Here is a 16,100-nt window from a genome sequence, read left to right as displayed (position 1 = left end):
ATATACAAGAAAATAGCAGAAAAAAATACTGTAATCTGCTTAATGCCAACACTACATGAATGCTCTATATTCAATGAAGAACTTTTGAAATTGGAAAATGAAGAGATTATAAAAATGGAAGCTGTGGATAAAATACAGCATGAAGGAATAACTATTATATTGACAAGCAAATTGACAACTAAATTGGATTCTCTAGAGAAAAACATATCGAAAACAGCTGGTTTAGAAAAAAATCTTTATGTATGTATGAACTGTCGAGTAATTTTAAGACGTAATTTGAATGTAGAAAAGGGTGTAGTGAATGGAGCTATGGGTAAAGTTATGGGTTTTGTTAATTACCAGAAAAAAGATGGAAGGGAATTTTTAAAAATAAAATTTGATCAGATTGAAGAGGTTAAAGACATTAGTCGTTGCTCAGTTCGTTTTTTGCTTGTGAAAGACTTATATGTACGTAGGAAGCAGTTTCCGTTTTCTCTAGCATATGCTGTAACTATTCACAAATCTCAAGGATTAACTGTAGATAGTGCTTTTGTAAACATTGGATCTAGAGTGTTTAAAGAAGGTATGGCATATGTTGCTTTGTCACGAGTGAAAAAAATATCTGGTTTATTCATGATAGACTTTGATGACTCAAAAGTTAGTGCTGATGCAAATTGTGTAAAGGAGTATAATAGATTAAGAAGAAGCTATGCTCCTCATTTAGGTCAGTATCCTGTGTTTGAAAAACGTGTTTGTCGGAAAAGGAGAATTGAGAATATCTGTAATGAGGATGTACAGAAGAGAAAACAAAAACAGAGTGATGTGATTGCAAGCAAAAAGAAAAAGGACAATGTTGAAGAGGTTGTTGGTTGTCATTTTGAAAATAGCTCTGGTGTCAACTGCTACGCTAATGTAGTGCTGAATGTTGTATTTTATCTAGAAAGTTTGCAAGAGAAGATAATACTAAATCATGAAGAAAGATTCTGTTCTCTGCTGAGTTTCCTTTATGAGAAGCTAAGTAATGATAAAACTAAAATAGAAAGTGCTTCTGATGTTAGAAATCTTTTAGATGTATGTTCTGATGTACACAGTTTACACAAAATGTCCAGCAAGATGCACAGGAATTCCTAATGTATCTGCTTATGGTACTGGAAGATGAAGGGGTAGAAAACGAAAATATATTTGGTCTCTCTTATAAATAGGAACATTGTTGTGAAAACTGTATGAACACATGCAGCACTAATGTTGATTCTGAAAGGTTCATACATTTAACATTACCAGAGAGTAAATCAGTGACTTTTAGTAAATTAGTTAAAGATGCAAATCACAACATGGAATGTTGTCAATGTAAATCAGAAATGTTATCAACGTTATTTTTAAAGAAATATGGACAGTATGTGATTTTAATGATACAACGTTGTAGAGCTGATGGAACAAAATTGGACACTTTAATAAAGAAGTTTGTAGGAAATCAAATATCAATATCAGGAAAAACTTTTGTTGCAGTTGCAATCATTTTCCATGATGGACCTTCTATAATTTCTGGTCATTACACAGTTTATCTAAAATGTGAAAAAGGCTGGACACTGTGTAATGATTCTAAATTGATTTTCAAGCAACGTTTGCCTGCAGAATTACCCAATTTTTACTTAATTTTTCTAAAACCAAAATTTTAGATACAAATTGCAGCATCTGAAGAAACCATTATTTCAATGTTATAGGATTAACATTGGATATTTCACTTAAAAAGGATTTAAAAATTACCATTTGGCCTCATGGAAAGGTAAAAATTTTTATTGTGGACTTGTTTGACAGATATTATTTTGGTGTATGTGCTTAAGCAACAAGATTTACAGACGTTATTTATTGCAAATAGTTATTGTTCTTAGAATATATTTTTAATATATATGTTACATTTCTATCAAGGTATGTTTTACTGAGGATACATTCAGGGCTTTTTTAAATAATCTTTCAGATTGTTTATTTTTTTGCCTGCTGTTAAGTGATGAATACAATTGATATCACTATTTTCAGTGAAATTCAATATATTCTGAAAACAGCAAAATTACTTTGTAAAAAATGAAAATATATGTACTGTTTTCTAAAATGTATTGTTGAATATTAATACTTTTTTTCTTTTTTTTCAGATCTAGAAAGAAAATTTAGGAAATTGAATCCATTTTTCTTGCAATTAAAAAAACCCATTAATTTCTAATTAAGTTATTTTGTTGGTCAGGTAAGTTTAAAATATCTGTATTTCTCACCCCTTCACTTTCATGCTCCCTTTTCTTCACTTCTCCTCACTCTGCTTTTCTCATTCCCCTTCCCTCTCTCTTCTTCTTTTACTGCTCTTTCGTAACTCTTTCTCTACTACTCCCCTAGGTTTACTGCCTCCATCACTATTTTTTCAACCATGTTTCTCTCCCTTTCTCCATATGTCTCAGTCATTCTAACTGCCTTACTCCTTCTCAGTTCATTGCTCTCTGTCTCTGTTTCTGTCTCTCTCCCTTTGTCTGTCTTACCCTTAATTTCCTTAACATCTCTGGGGCAGATTTATAAGCCCCCTGCGCCATCACTACGTCACTTTTCATTGTTCCCACGCAACACCCATAGAACTAGACACATCTCCAGATTTACGAGAAATCGTAACTCTGGAGATGCGTGTGAATGCTACGCCACCCTAGAGGTGGCGTAGCGAGGCACAACGAGGAGAAATGTTTTTATTTCTCCTAGTTTTTTCCTCTTTTAGTGCGTGCTCCATTCTACAGCACGCATTGAAAGAGGAAAAAGCCTCTTGTGATTGTTCTTGTGCAGGAAGGAACACCTTCCTGCAGAAAAACAATCTCCCCACCACGCAGGCATCCTTGCACCATGGTGCAAGGGAGCCTGTGCCGGCGCATGGCTGCAGTTTGTGCGCCAGCGCAGGGGAAGCATAGAGATGCGACAAAAAAATCGTAAAAATAATAGAATTAAAAATCAAGTTAAGTGTTTGGATGTTGGTTGGCTCTAAAAAGAGCCATTGTGTTAATTGAGTGCTTTTTGGTACCTATAAGTAAGTATCGATGCAGAGTCTAAAGTTCAAGAGGAAGACTCTGTTCCCTTCATCTGTGAAATGTACACCGTCTACTCTATAAATGCCTTGCCAATCCCCTCACTATTTCTTCTTATTTCGTGGGACAAGGAGCAGAACAGGTATCAATTTCAGTTGAGAATGGCAGAACAGTACTCTACTTCAGGGAGTGAGGAGGAGATCTGGATGCACTCAGAAGCATTGGTTCATAGTAGTTTCTCTTCCAGAATCTTCAAACACCACAGCCACTCCCCTCACTATTTCTTCTTATTTCCTGGGACAAGGAGCTGAACAGCTATCAATTTTACTTGAAAATGGCAGAACAGCAGTCTTCTTCAGGGAGTGAGGAGGAGACCTGGATGCACTCAGAAGGTGTCTTTCAGTAGAATGACAATATGAAATGAAAGATAGTTGTAAAATGGAGGCTTATATACTTTTTTTAAATAAAAAGAACTCCTTGGCTGTTTAAAACCATTTTACACTAAAAACTAGGCTGTATGTTTACATTTTTGAAAACATGTTTTGTATTGGTTCAGAAAAATGTGTTTCCACAGAACATTACTTTGGATTTGCTGTTAGGTTTGAAAAGTCAAGCAATCTTGCTGTTTGGATTAGAAACATTGTGTGCTGAACTTCTGACCTCTCTGCTCACACCAGTGTTCCACGATCTGTTGCTATGCTAGCAGGCAGAAGTCATGTTGGGGGTAGGAATCATTTGGAAAGGGTTGAAATTTGCAACCAATAGAAATGTGTGTTTCCATTTAAAAGAAAGGTGGAGAACGTGAAAAGGGGGCAGGGTACAGAGTTCCTGACCCCCTAGCCTTTGTCAGGGGGTCCCTGAAGGACCGCGAAGGGTGAAAAAAATGTTTTATTTTTTTTCAAAGCGCGCACAGCAGAAAAAAATCATTAAAAAAATAGAATTAAAAATCAAGTGTAAGTGTTTGGATGTTAGGTGGCTCTAAAAAGAGCCGTTGTGTTAATTGAGGAACAGAGGAACAAAAAAATGAAAAAAATCATGGGGTGGAGCATGCATGCTGCTGTATCTTCCTCTCTATCAGGTTAATGCTGGTGTCAGCATAAGAGATAAGAGCATTGCACAGATTGCACCGTATATGAACCCTCTTGAAGAGAGGGTGCACATCCAGAGGTCCAGAAGAAGGTGAAGCTGCGGCAGCAGATGAAGTGCTCGGCTGAGCTGCCAATGATGTGCTCGGCTGAGCTGCTGCGGATGTGCTCAGCTGAGCTGCTGGAGGGTTGTCTCTAGCAGCTCGAGCAAACTCTCGAGCATAAGCCACAGGATGTACACCTTTAACATGCCTTATCATTGAGAAAATACTAAAAGAGTATTTTTTTTAGGATCTCCTCTTGATAAGACCACTCCACAAACATTGCAGGTAACTTTAGGAGCATTCACCTTCTTCTGGCCCTCTGGAAAAGTAAAAAAAATCCATATAAAGGAGTCCTTCTGTTTCCTCTGCCTAGGTGGCCCAAGGATCTCCTCCTCACTCCCAGAAGATGACTGCTGCTCTGCCATTTTCAAGTACTAGAGTACTAGAAAAGCTGCTCCGCTCCTTCTCCCAGGAAATCAGAAGAAATAATGAGGGGAGTGGGAGTGGTGTTGGAAGATTCTGGAACTGAAACTACTATTAACCAATGAAAAGTGTTGTTTTGTAATCACATGACTTGCCGTGCATGCACGGACACACGTGCATGCGCGTACGGAGCATGCGCGCATGCGCGTACACAGCACGCGCGCACGGAGCACATGCGCATGCACTTACGGAGCACGCGCGCACGGAGCACGCACGACGTACACATGCGCACACGGAGCATGTAGGCATGCCCACACCGTGCGCGCACCGTGCGCGCACCGTCAAAAACCCTAAAAAAAAAACAAAAAAAATTAAACTGTTTAGAAGTTTATAGAAGATATTAACTATGCTGTTCACCTTTATCCAAATTCAAAAAAAAGAAGAGCTGAGCCATTCCATATTACAGGATACAGTCAATCTATAACTAAATACATAGGTAGCTTATTGTAAAATAAATATTTAAAAAATATAATAATACTTTCATAAATTAGCATTTAAAAAACCTTTGAAATTCACTGAAAAAAACCATAGGTTTCACACACGTTATAGTTAGGAATTAGCATTTAAAAAACCTTGCAAATTCACTGAAAAAACCATAGGTTTCACACACGTTATAGTTAGGAATTAGCATTTAAAAAACCTTGCAAATTCACTGAAAAAACCATAGGTTTCACACATGTTATAGTTAGCTGAACATTTCACTCGTACAAAACCATTGAAATTCCCCCGTTATAGTTAGTTCAGCTAACTATAACTCGCGCGCCCGCAATCCACTGCTGATGACGTCACATATTACATCACTCATGACATGGTCAGTGACATCACTCATGACATCACTGATGACATCTCAAATGACATCACTGATGACATCACTGATGACATCATCCTTGTGTAAGAGTGGCAGACCTCCTCTTATCCTAATATAAACTTTGATACTCACATTGAAAAATACAAACTAAGGTTTTGAAAACTATAGAGATACCAATACCAGTTAGAACAACCTATTCAGTAATTCCAAAATCTACATACGCATCCACTCATTTATCAACACTTCTATATAGTCACTCATACATGTACTCAGTCATCATATGTACACATACACCTATACATCCTGTTACACACCTACACTCATACATAGAGTTACTCACACACATACTCATACATGCAAATAAACATCCATTTACTTGCATGTACAGCTATACACACACCAGTACACTTACTTCTACAGAAACGTACACATACTTATTCTCTAAAACAATCACTTATAGAAACACATACTTATTTATACAGGAACTCTTCCAATCTCTCACTCTCATATATCCTCACTTATATACATCAGTACTCACATATACTAGTTCAAAACATATGGACTTACTCATAAAGACACTATTGAGACAGTCATTCACTCTCTTACTCACCCATACACACACTCATCCACCCATACTGTCCTGCTCACATACTGTCTTCAAAATACATACAAACAGTGAGTCACTCATTCATGCGTCCATACGCTTAGTAACATCCCCTACTGAACCATACAGACACTCATAATGATACTCTAAAAACAAACTAATAACCCATATACACACTCATGTAGCTACTCACCAACCCATGCAGCCACTTTTCCACAAAGTGAGACACTGATACAGATATTTAAATATTTAAACATTACTCACTAATACTTGTATTCACTAAGATACTGTTAATAAGTCAGTTATACAATTAATTTTACAAAAACAACCCATTAATTTAGACACTTATTTACACATTTTTTCTTCCATTAACCTTTAGATACACATATATAAAAAATATTTATTTTTCAGAAAGACATACTCACTGGATGATGTCATCAGTGATGTCATCAGTGATGTCATTTGAGATGTCATCAGTGATGTCATGAGTGATGTCACTGACCACGTCATGAGTGATGTAATATGTGACGTCATCAGCAGTGGATTGCGGGCGCGCGAGTTATAGTTAGCTGAACTAACTATAACGGGGGAATTTCAATGGTTTTGTACGAGTGAAATGCCCAGCTAACTATAACATGTGTGAAACCTATGGTTTTTTCAGTGAATATATATATATATATATATATATATATATATATATATATATATATATATATATATATATATATATATATATATATATATACCCATATACATATACATACATACATCACCATAGACCGAAGCAGTGACACACCAGAGTCAAAATTGTAGACATATGTATTAGGACTGAGCTGAATTACCAGCAACATGGTACCTTATAAGATACAATTACAAATTATCTGCATGAAAAAACTGGCCCCCACGCGTGAGGATGACCTCAAAGCGATCATGCTGGATGTCAAGTCTACGGTGACGGGGATCGTGACTCAGTTAGATCAACTCTCCGCCCGCCTGGACTCTGTCAAAGCTCGTGTTGACTCTCACGACAGCCGTGTTCTTCAAGTAGAGTCTAGGGTGTCTGACGTTGAGGATGCCGCCACACAGGATCGTCAGAAGCTGCTCCAGATGGATAAATCCTGGCTGTGATCAGGGAGAAGAACGAGGACTTGGAGGCGCGCGCCCGTCGGAGCAATCTCCGAATTACGGGGCTTCCGGAGTCCACAAATATCTCCTGTATGGAAGACTTTGTGGAGCAGTTGGTCAGGGAACTCTTTGGCGATGTCCTCTCCTCAGTGTTCGTTGTAGAGCGGGCCAATCGCTCTCTTGGCCCGCGTCCTGGTCCTGGACTGCCCCCGAGGCCCATTATTGCTAAGCTCTTAAATTACAGGGACCGGGATGCCATTCTAAGTGCGGCACGCGACAGGGGTGCCATTACCCATCAAGGCAACTCTATTTCTTTTTAACCGGACTACACCTCGGCTGTCCAGGCGGCCCGCCGTGAATTTCTACCTGCCAAGCGGATTCTACAAAAACACGCTGTTTCCTATTCCCTGGCATACCCGGCGAAACTGAGAGTCCGACAGGGTGCAAAAACACTTGTCTTTCCAGACCCAAGTGAAGCCATGGCGTATGCCAGCAAGCTTGAGAAATCATCACGCTCCTCGCCGTCAAAATCCCGGCATGACGCCGTTGATAGTCTTAGTGACAATGATTGAAGTGCTGAACTAATGTGGCTCTTTTTTCCTGTAGGATGTCTATCTATTTACTATAGCTTGGCCACCCTGCTTCGCTGCAGGGGCGTATGCCGTGCCCTGCCATGCCCTCACGGGATAATTCCCTATGCTAATGTGCTGTTCCCCTTTCCCAGTTGTGGGTCTCCGGGGTGGGGTGGGTTGGTAGCTCAGCCTGATTGGGGGGTTGGAGTGGGTGCGGGGTGGGGGTGTTTTTTGTTGCTCTTGGTCTGTAAAGGTTCAGGGTGGGCTTGTGGGGTTTGGGTATGGTTTTTGATTACAATTTGCCATTCCTCGCTTTGTCAGAACTGTTGTGTCCCAATGTATTTTTTGCAGGTGGTGAGCCTGGGTGGGGTTTGGGGTTCTGTGGATTTTCTGTACTCCTCATTGTATTGGGGGCTCGGTTGGCCATGGTTTGGTTAATTCTGACTGCCTCAGTGCACTGTGCCCCTTGCTTTTCGCTACGCCTGGTTTGTTAATGGCATTTTTCTTTGCGCCGATTACATTGGCCGTCCCCCCCCTTGTCTGGTCCACTTAGTGTCATTAGTTTCTACTCATTGTGGGTCCCCCCTACAGGGGTCGCCTGTCCACTTGATTCACTCCCTTGTTGGCATGCTATTGTCTGGGGTGTCCCCCAGGGATCTCCGCTGTCTGGCACTTCCATGTCACTGCATGCTACCTCTGTTTGCCTGTGGTGTATTCCGCCGGTGCAGCGCAGCACCACATTTCGATACACCACCACATGACTGACATCCTCTGTTGGGACTGGAATGTCTGTGGTCTTAATGACTATCGAAAGGCCAGGCTCATTCATTCCCACCTGCAGCGCCATAGGGTGGACATTTGTCTCTTGCAGGAGACGCACCTCGTGTCCGGGTCCCTTTCTAGACTCAAGTCACGTTACTGGGGAGAATATCACTCCTCGGTCTACTCCTCATAAACTAGGGGGGTCTCCATATTGGTTCGCAGGGGCCTTCCCTGGCACACCGATCGGGTTCTTACTGATCCTATCGGGAGGTACGTAATTCTACAGGGCTCCTTATTTTCTCTACCTGTGACAATTTCTGCGGTGTCAGGCCCGAACTCTGACGATCCGGACTTTTTTACTCATGTATGGCATCTTATTTCTTCTTTTGGCCCAGTGGCTATTGTCTGGGGGGGGATTTTAATGTTACCCTTTCGACGGCACTTGACAGTTCCGGTCCGCGCTCTTCTCACCCGCGCGCTACTACATCTCTTAAGTCCATCCTTATTGACAAGTCGCTCTATAATTCCTGGCGCCATATCTGGCCTGAGGCCCGAGAGGGCACTTGTGTCACCGGTGCCAGGGGCTGCTGGTCGCGCATTGATTTCTGGCTCACCTCCCAAGATGTTCTTACTTGGCTTACTGACGCAACTCACATGGCGTGTACATTCTCAGACCATGCGCCGGTGCAGATAGGTCTCCGCCTCCCTCACTCCCCGCAACGAGCATTCACGTGGCGGCTCCCTCCAAACGCGGTTCGTGACACAGTCTTCCATGCAGAGATCCAAACTGCCATCACCAACTACTTTGAACTAAATGTGGATTCTGTGGACTCTGCTTCTGTCCTCTGGGAAGGCTTTAAAACTGTCATATGGGGTGAGTGTATCTCTAAGCAAGCCGGGGTTCTTCATTCCATCCGCACCACTCTGTCGAAGTTGGAGGCTGAAATTAAAACTCTGGACGCCGCCCTGGCTGCACACCCCGGGCCTGAGACCCTTGCGCTTTTACGCCAAAAGCACATGGATTTTTCCACAGAGGCTGACAGAGAACTCGCCTTTCTTGGCAGAGAGGGCCGTGCTCGCCGTTTTGGTGAGGGGGACCGGCCCGGTAAGACTTTGGCTAATCTCCTACGTCCACCCCGCGCCGAGTCTTTCATTACGGCTCTCAGTGACGGGGGTCCAACCAGAACCACCTCACCGGATGAAATTAAGACTCGTTTCATGGAGTTTTATTTGCAGCTTTACGCTGCCCCCTCCCCCCCCCCCCTCGTGAGGCCTTCGAACAGTATTACGAGACTATCGCACTGGTCTGGCTGGAAGACTATCATCGAGAATTCTTAGATGTGGCTTTAACTAAGGAGGAGATCCTTGCTGCCATTAGTAGCTTGTCTGACGACAGGACACCCGGCTTGGACGGTCTCCCAGCCTCTTTTTACAAGACATACGCCACGCTTTTAGAACCTCATCTGGCAGCTATGTACAATGATCCTTTGATAACGGCCTTTTCTCTCAGTCCCTCCGGGAGGCAATGATAACGCTGTTACTCAAACCTGATAAGCCAGTCGACCGCCGCGATTCCTATCGCCCTCTCTCCCTTATTAATACTGACAACAAAATATTTGCTGAATTACTTTCCGCTCATCTTATACTACTTATGCCCCGCATTGCCCTTCCGGACCAATCTGGCTTTATCCCAGGCAGGGCTACCTCGCATAACCTCCGAACGATTTTCTCGGTCTTGCATCAGATTAACCCTAGCCTCCCCACGACATAACCTTGTATGTTCGCCATCCCCAAGACAATCTTAGCCTGCCGGTACGTGAGATCATACGATTTGGAGGCCTGTCCGGCATACAGGTAAATTGGAGCAAGTCCGTGCTGTTTCCTCTCACCGACTCCACCAGGCAGTTTACGCCGGACTATCCCTTCGTTTGGGCTTCCGGTCCCACCCGCTACCTAGGCATCTGGCTTAGTAGGGACCTAGACGAACTTTGGAGATCGAATTTTGGACGTGCTGTGGATAAGTTGAAATCCAAGATCCCTAGCTGGAGTCAGCTTCCGTTGTCTCTTGCTGGCCGGATTGCTATTGCTAAGATGGTGGTCCTGCCGAAATTCCTTTATTTGTTCTTGAACGTTCCTATCCCCCTCACGTCCCACTTCTTTCATAATTACGGTCTCTAATCATCTCACTCGCCTGGGCCGGTAAACAACCGCGAGTAACGTATGATGTCCTCACTCTCCCTATGTCAGTTGGGGGGCTGGGGGGTCCTGATTTCCAGCTCTACGCCTTATGCGCTCAGGCCAGCTTCCTGCATTTTTGGATCCATCCCTCTCCTTTCCAGCCTCATGTGGCAGTGGAGACGGACATCGCATCCCCCTGGCCGTTGGCAACAGCATTATTTGCTCCGGCGCGGCGTCCGCATGCAGTGGTGGACACAGTCGAGACACTGCGCTGGGCCTGGACCGGCCTGCGTAAATAATCTCTCGCTCCTCTCTGCTAATGCCATGCCGATTGTGCGTCATCCTGCTTTTCACCCTTTTCAGTCATCTGGCATGTCGAAACACTCATCACGCCTGGGCCTGCTGACGATGGTGGACCTGTACCCGGGGAACATGTTTTATTCTCCTCCCGATTCTTCTGGCCCAATGGACACTCTCCTGTTCTATCAGTTGCGTGCTATCTGCCGGGTGCTGCATCCTACATTCCCCCGGCCCCCGCCTACGATGCCCGTTCTCGACTATATATACACATCCCTGTCTCCACACAAAATTGTCACTAAACTATATGCGATTACTTTGTCGTCTACATTCATCTCCACAGATCGGGCGCGGGCGGCGTGGGGGGCGGACCTGGGTTAGGATATTGTGCAGGCTGACTGACTCTATTGTTGCAATCAGCTGAAGAGGCTGTCAACCAACTACTGGCTTCTTTTAATACACTTCAAGTATCTGCACAGGCTATACGGCACTCCTGTTCAGCTCCACAGACTTGGGCTCCGATCCAGTGACAGTTGCATGCGCTGCTCTGCCCCTGCCGTGGACTTTGCTCACCTGGCATGGTTATGCCCCAAGGTGTCAGAATTCTGGCAGGCAGTATGTGTTGCCATCTCAGACATAACCTCCGCGACTGTGCAGCCGGACCCCACCCTGGGTTTTGTAAAATTCTGTCCAGATACTTCCCGTCGCTTAATTGCAATGCTGCTGGTCCTTCCCAGGCGTAGGGTAGCCATGTGCTGGGGTCGCAGACCGGCGCCTAGGTTTGAGCATTGGCTGGAGGATGCCTCGAGATGTCAGTCTTTGCTATCGGAGTTTTGGGATTTGCTGCCGGCAAGGTCTCGTCCTATAGATATATGGGGTCCCGTGGTGACATACCTCCACTCTCGAGCTCCCTCAGGTGATGCTGCCTCTCCCGTGCTCCCCGCCGGCGTTCCGCAAGCGGCAGCCGCCGGTGTTGGTCAGTGATTACTTTCCTCTCTCTCCTTGCCTCCTCAGTGAGCTGTGCTGCCCTTTGTTGATGCAGCAAAATCATAACCCTTTTTGAGGGGGGGGGCGGATCGGGTAACTCTGTTGTTCTAGTTGTCATCCACAGTATTTGTCTTTGGCGGGTGAGGATCTGCCCTTTTGATCTCCTGTTATGATTTGGACCTTACTGTGTAAATTGGTTTGTTCTGACATGGCATGTAACGTGTTGGTTTTGAAATGTTTCAATAAAGGTTTTGAAATTAAAAAAAAAAAGAAAAAAAAAAGAAAATCAGTAAGGTGGTCCACGGAAGAAGAAGTAAAGGTGTCCGAGGCAAACTACACCTCCTGCACCACCCTCAACACATCAGTGTTGGAGAGGAGAGATGGCATAGCGTGGATAGGCACCACCGTAGTTGGAGTAGGCTGATTGAACACGGGCAACGCAGGTGGAAATCGCAAAGGGATGTGCACCAGAGCCAACATAAATCCATCCAAATACAGAGGACCTAGCTGAAACTGAGGGTGGTCCAACTGGCCTGGATTCCGTCAAGGCTCCCCTGACCTCCTTGGGGCTGAAAAGCGCACCAGAGGGATATGGAGACCTAAAGATGGCATCTAGGGTGACATACTACTCCTGCATCTGGTCCAGAGTCACCCCAGCCGGAAGGGATGGAGGATTGGGGTAGACTATTACCCAGACTCCTGAACCAGAGGTTGGGAAGGGGCGTTAGAGACTGAGAGCTTATGTGGCGAAGTCAGAGAATGCCACGACGTAGACCGCTTGTGTCTCAACTTACCATTTGAGGATGATGGTCAGTGGCCGACATCTGCCATCCACACGACCCACAGAGTTTAAACTCTGATGAAGTGAGAAAAAGGCACACTCTTTAGACTACAAAAATGTCAAGACAGGCCAAAAAATGGCTTGAGGAACAGCTCTCCAGATCCGCATTGGAAGAGGGAAAAAAAAGAAAATGATATCAGAACGTCAGGGGAGGACTTATATGGACTCTGCAGATGTCACATCCTGTGGACGAAATCGCTACAGAGTCGCTCGATGTCCTCTACATATGCGCAGAAGAACAGCTGTAAAAAAAAAAACTGTATTCAGTCTAGCGCCTGGAGAGCATACAAAGGTACGGAATTTGCAGCTAGATGTCTCTATCAGATAGTCTCTTTGCTAATTTATTTTAGAATAGGGACTCTTTGTTTTATGGAACATGCTTGAAATTAATTTATGCTTAAAATAATTATTACTAATCTTATTTGATATAAATGATTAATTGCCATATCAAGAACTTACTAAGGATTTTCTTTAATAAAACCCTTTAAAACTCTATTGACTCTCTGCATCGACTTACACCTAATATTGATTATTTCTAATAAATTATTGTATTGATTGATGATTAGAGCCTCTCCCCTTGCAACAGCGGCTAAGGTCTGTTGGCCTGAGCAAGTGGGGATTAATAGGAAATTTATTGCAAACCAGAAACTTAATTTACCTGGTTGTTGCTCCAACAGAAGGAATTTTACTTCGTGTGAAATCTATGGCAAATGCCCTAGTAAAAGTCTTTACTAAATTTAAACATTGAGAGGACGTCTTACACAAATTTCTTGTTTAAATGCGGCTGGAGAGGTCTGATTTCCATTGAGTACAGTAAGAATTGTATTTTAGTATTTAGTTGTACGTGAAGAAAAGTAATGTTTCGTTTGAAAGTGAAAGCACTGGGCATAGGTTTATTAAGTGTTTGTGCTTTACAGAGATCTGAATTTCTAAACCCTGGCATCTTACTGAAAAAGCTTGTGACTGCTCTACTTTGCTATTCTGAGAGTTGAGTCCTAAAAAGGTGTAATTGGTATGGAATTTGGGTCTTAATATGAGGTGGGGCAGAGCTGTTGCTTTGTTGCTTTGTTGCAGGCATTTAATTGAGAAACTGGTTTTACATTGTGACATCTATGATAAACACCCTAAGAGTGTGAGACCTTCGTTCAAACATCTCAAGCTCATGAGATGCTAGGAAGGATAGGTTTTCATTGGGTATTATTTGCATAGTATTTAGCTGTGTGAGAATAAAGTGCATTTTTCTTTTTAAAAGTGAAATCACGTGTGGGGGGGTCGATTTATCAAGTGCTCTCGTGATTTGGAGAGAACTGTGTTTGTAACTCACTTCACCTTTCTGAGTCAACCTAGAACTGTTTTGCTTCACTATCCTGTACATCCCTTTTGAACACTGTTATGTACATAAAGGGGTGGACTTTGTGCTCAATGTGGGACCAATAGGAAGAGCACCGCAGGGATTTAATGTCACCTCTTGCTTGATCCTCTTCTTCATGGCTTTGATTAGGCAGTAGTTGTGTTAGCCCTTCTAGGAAGCAGCTCCATTGCTTGAAATACAGAGATTGCATATACAGACCTCATGACAAATACAGTAGTGCTGGTTTTCAATATGTAAACTTGTAATAAGTGTAACAGGAAGGGCTTTTACATAGTGGACTCTCAGGTATACATTATATGATATATGATAACACCATAAGAAGAGCTTTTACATTGCCAGATGAAGTTGGGGGGAGGGAGATGGGGGTTGGGATAGTTGTATCTATATGTCATACACGCACTGTACATGATAATGCCAAAATACTGTACGATGATTGCGATGTACTATGATATTGTGTATCTGTCACATACCATAATTGATGGGTTGGAAACTGAACATTTAATAAAATAGGTTATAAAAAAAAAGAAGAGCCTTTACATTGTTAAACTCTGAGAGACCTACTTAAACAGATCTATAGTTCAGGAGGGGTCAAGAGGTCTGGTTTACATTGTGTACAGTCATAATGTTATGTTTAGTATATAGTTGGTTGAATGAATGTGGTTAGAGAAGACTTTAGCTAACTGCCACACCTCAAGTAATCACATGCCTGGCCTCTATGTATAAATTCAGGTCGGAAGAAATATTAGGAAAAGCAGTAAAATAGGTGTTTTTCCCGTCTGAAAAAAACCTATAAACAGCAAAGACAAAGAAATCAAGTAAAATATATTAAGTAAAAAGTATTTGAGGGTTTTCGAAATCGTTTCAGTGTGATTATTAAAGCAAATGGAAAGATAACTGTATGTAACAAAACATTTCTGGCATTTTTACAAGAATTATTTTTCCTCTTCCTTCTCCAGGTTCCAGAATAGCAGAAAGTAAATAAATGGGCGATATTTATTTTTTCTAAGAAAGGTGAAAACCCCATCATGGCCTGTAAATTGTCCAAGTACTGCAATGGAACTGGACTGACATATGTATTTTCCTCTGACTTCCTTAAAAGAAACAGCGTGTGTTTAACATTAAACATTGCTATCGCATTGCTGTCACAGCCTCATTAAAACAGTGTTTTATGCTTCCTGGACTAGCAGCAGCTTGGCCAGCTCTACGTATCATCATTAACTGGACATCCCCTGCAGAGAAGATGGCGGTTACATTTAACGGTTATGACGCGGCAGTGTTACTAAGTTTCTTAGATGGTGCATCATCTAAAATGTAGATGGCAGGTGACTCCCAATGGATTGTGGGGGGAATCGTCTCAATTAGAACGGCCACAACATTAACATGGGTCACTGTCCCTAATACACTAATTGGAGAAAGCAACATGAAAATCATTGCTGCCTAATATCAAATGTTATTTACTAAAAAAATTGTATTCCTATTGAAACAAGGCAACACATTAAAAACATCTTTGAGCATAAAATATGTATCTATTTCTTTCATGAAGATTTAACTTTCAGTCCTTGTATGAAAATGTAACATCCCATAACCATTCATATTTCAGATGTTCTGTATAACAGTCCTTACAGTCCACTTTGTTGTATAACCGGTTTAAACAGTTCAAGTGTCAGATAAGGTTGAAAATCCACTCTTAAGGATGAAGATTTTATGTAGACAAGGGAGATTCGAAATAGATCTTCAACTGGAAAAACATTACTGTATAGAAAAAAGAAATCTAAGGAGAAGCCAAGATGTTTCGAGGCATGTTGCAGCTTCTTCAGGGTTCCCAGACAATCTTAAAAATTCTGGCCTGATACACTTTGGAGCACTCACTTCCAAATATCAAGAAAATTTAACTGCACAATGATGCTGCACCT

At 42.5% G+C, this 16,100-nt stretch overlaps 1 long non-coding RNA gene across 1 annotated transcript in view; it reads left to right on the top strand.

The window, feature by feature from the left end:
* LOC146776272 (uncharacterized) overlaps positions 1–15,702 on the top strand; it is a 207,894-nt gene extending 192,192 nt beyond the window's left edge. Inside the window, exon 4 of the long non-coding RNA XR_014972164.1 lies at positions 15,144–15,702. This is a non-coding gene — a long non-coding RNA (uncharacterized LOC146776272). The remainder of the gene's footprint in view (positions 1–15,143) is intronic.
* The last annotated feature ends 398 nt before the right edge of the window (positions 15,703–16,100 follow it).

This window comes from Triturus cristatus, chromosome 12 (genome assembly GCF_964204655.1).
Source record: "Triturus cristatus chromosome 12, aTriCri1.1, whole genome shotgun sequence".
Classification (NCBI taxonomy): domain Eukaryota; kingdom Metazoa; phylum Chordata; class Amphibia; order Caudata; family Salamandridae; genus Triturus; species Triturus cristatus.
The sequence above is the reverse complement of the archived record's forward strand: the minus strand, read 5'-3'. Positions and strand labels throughout refer to the sequence as shown.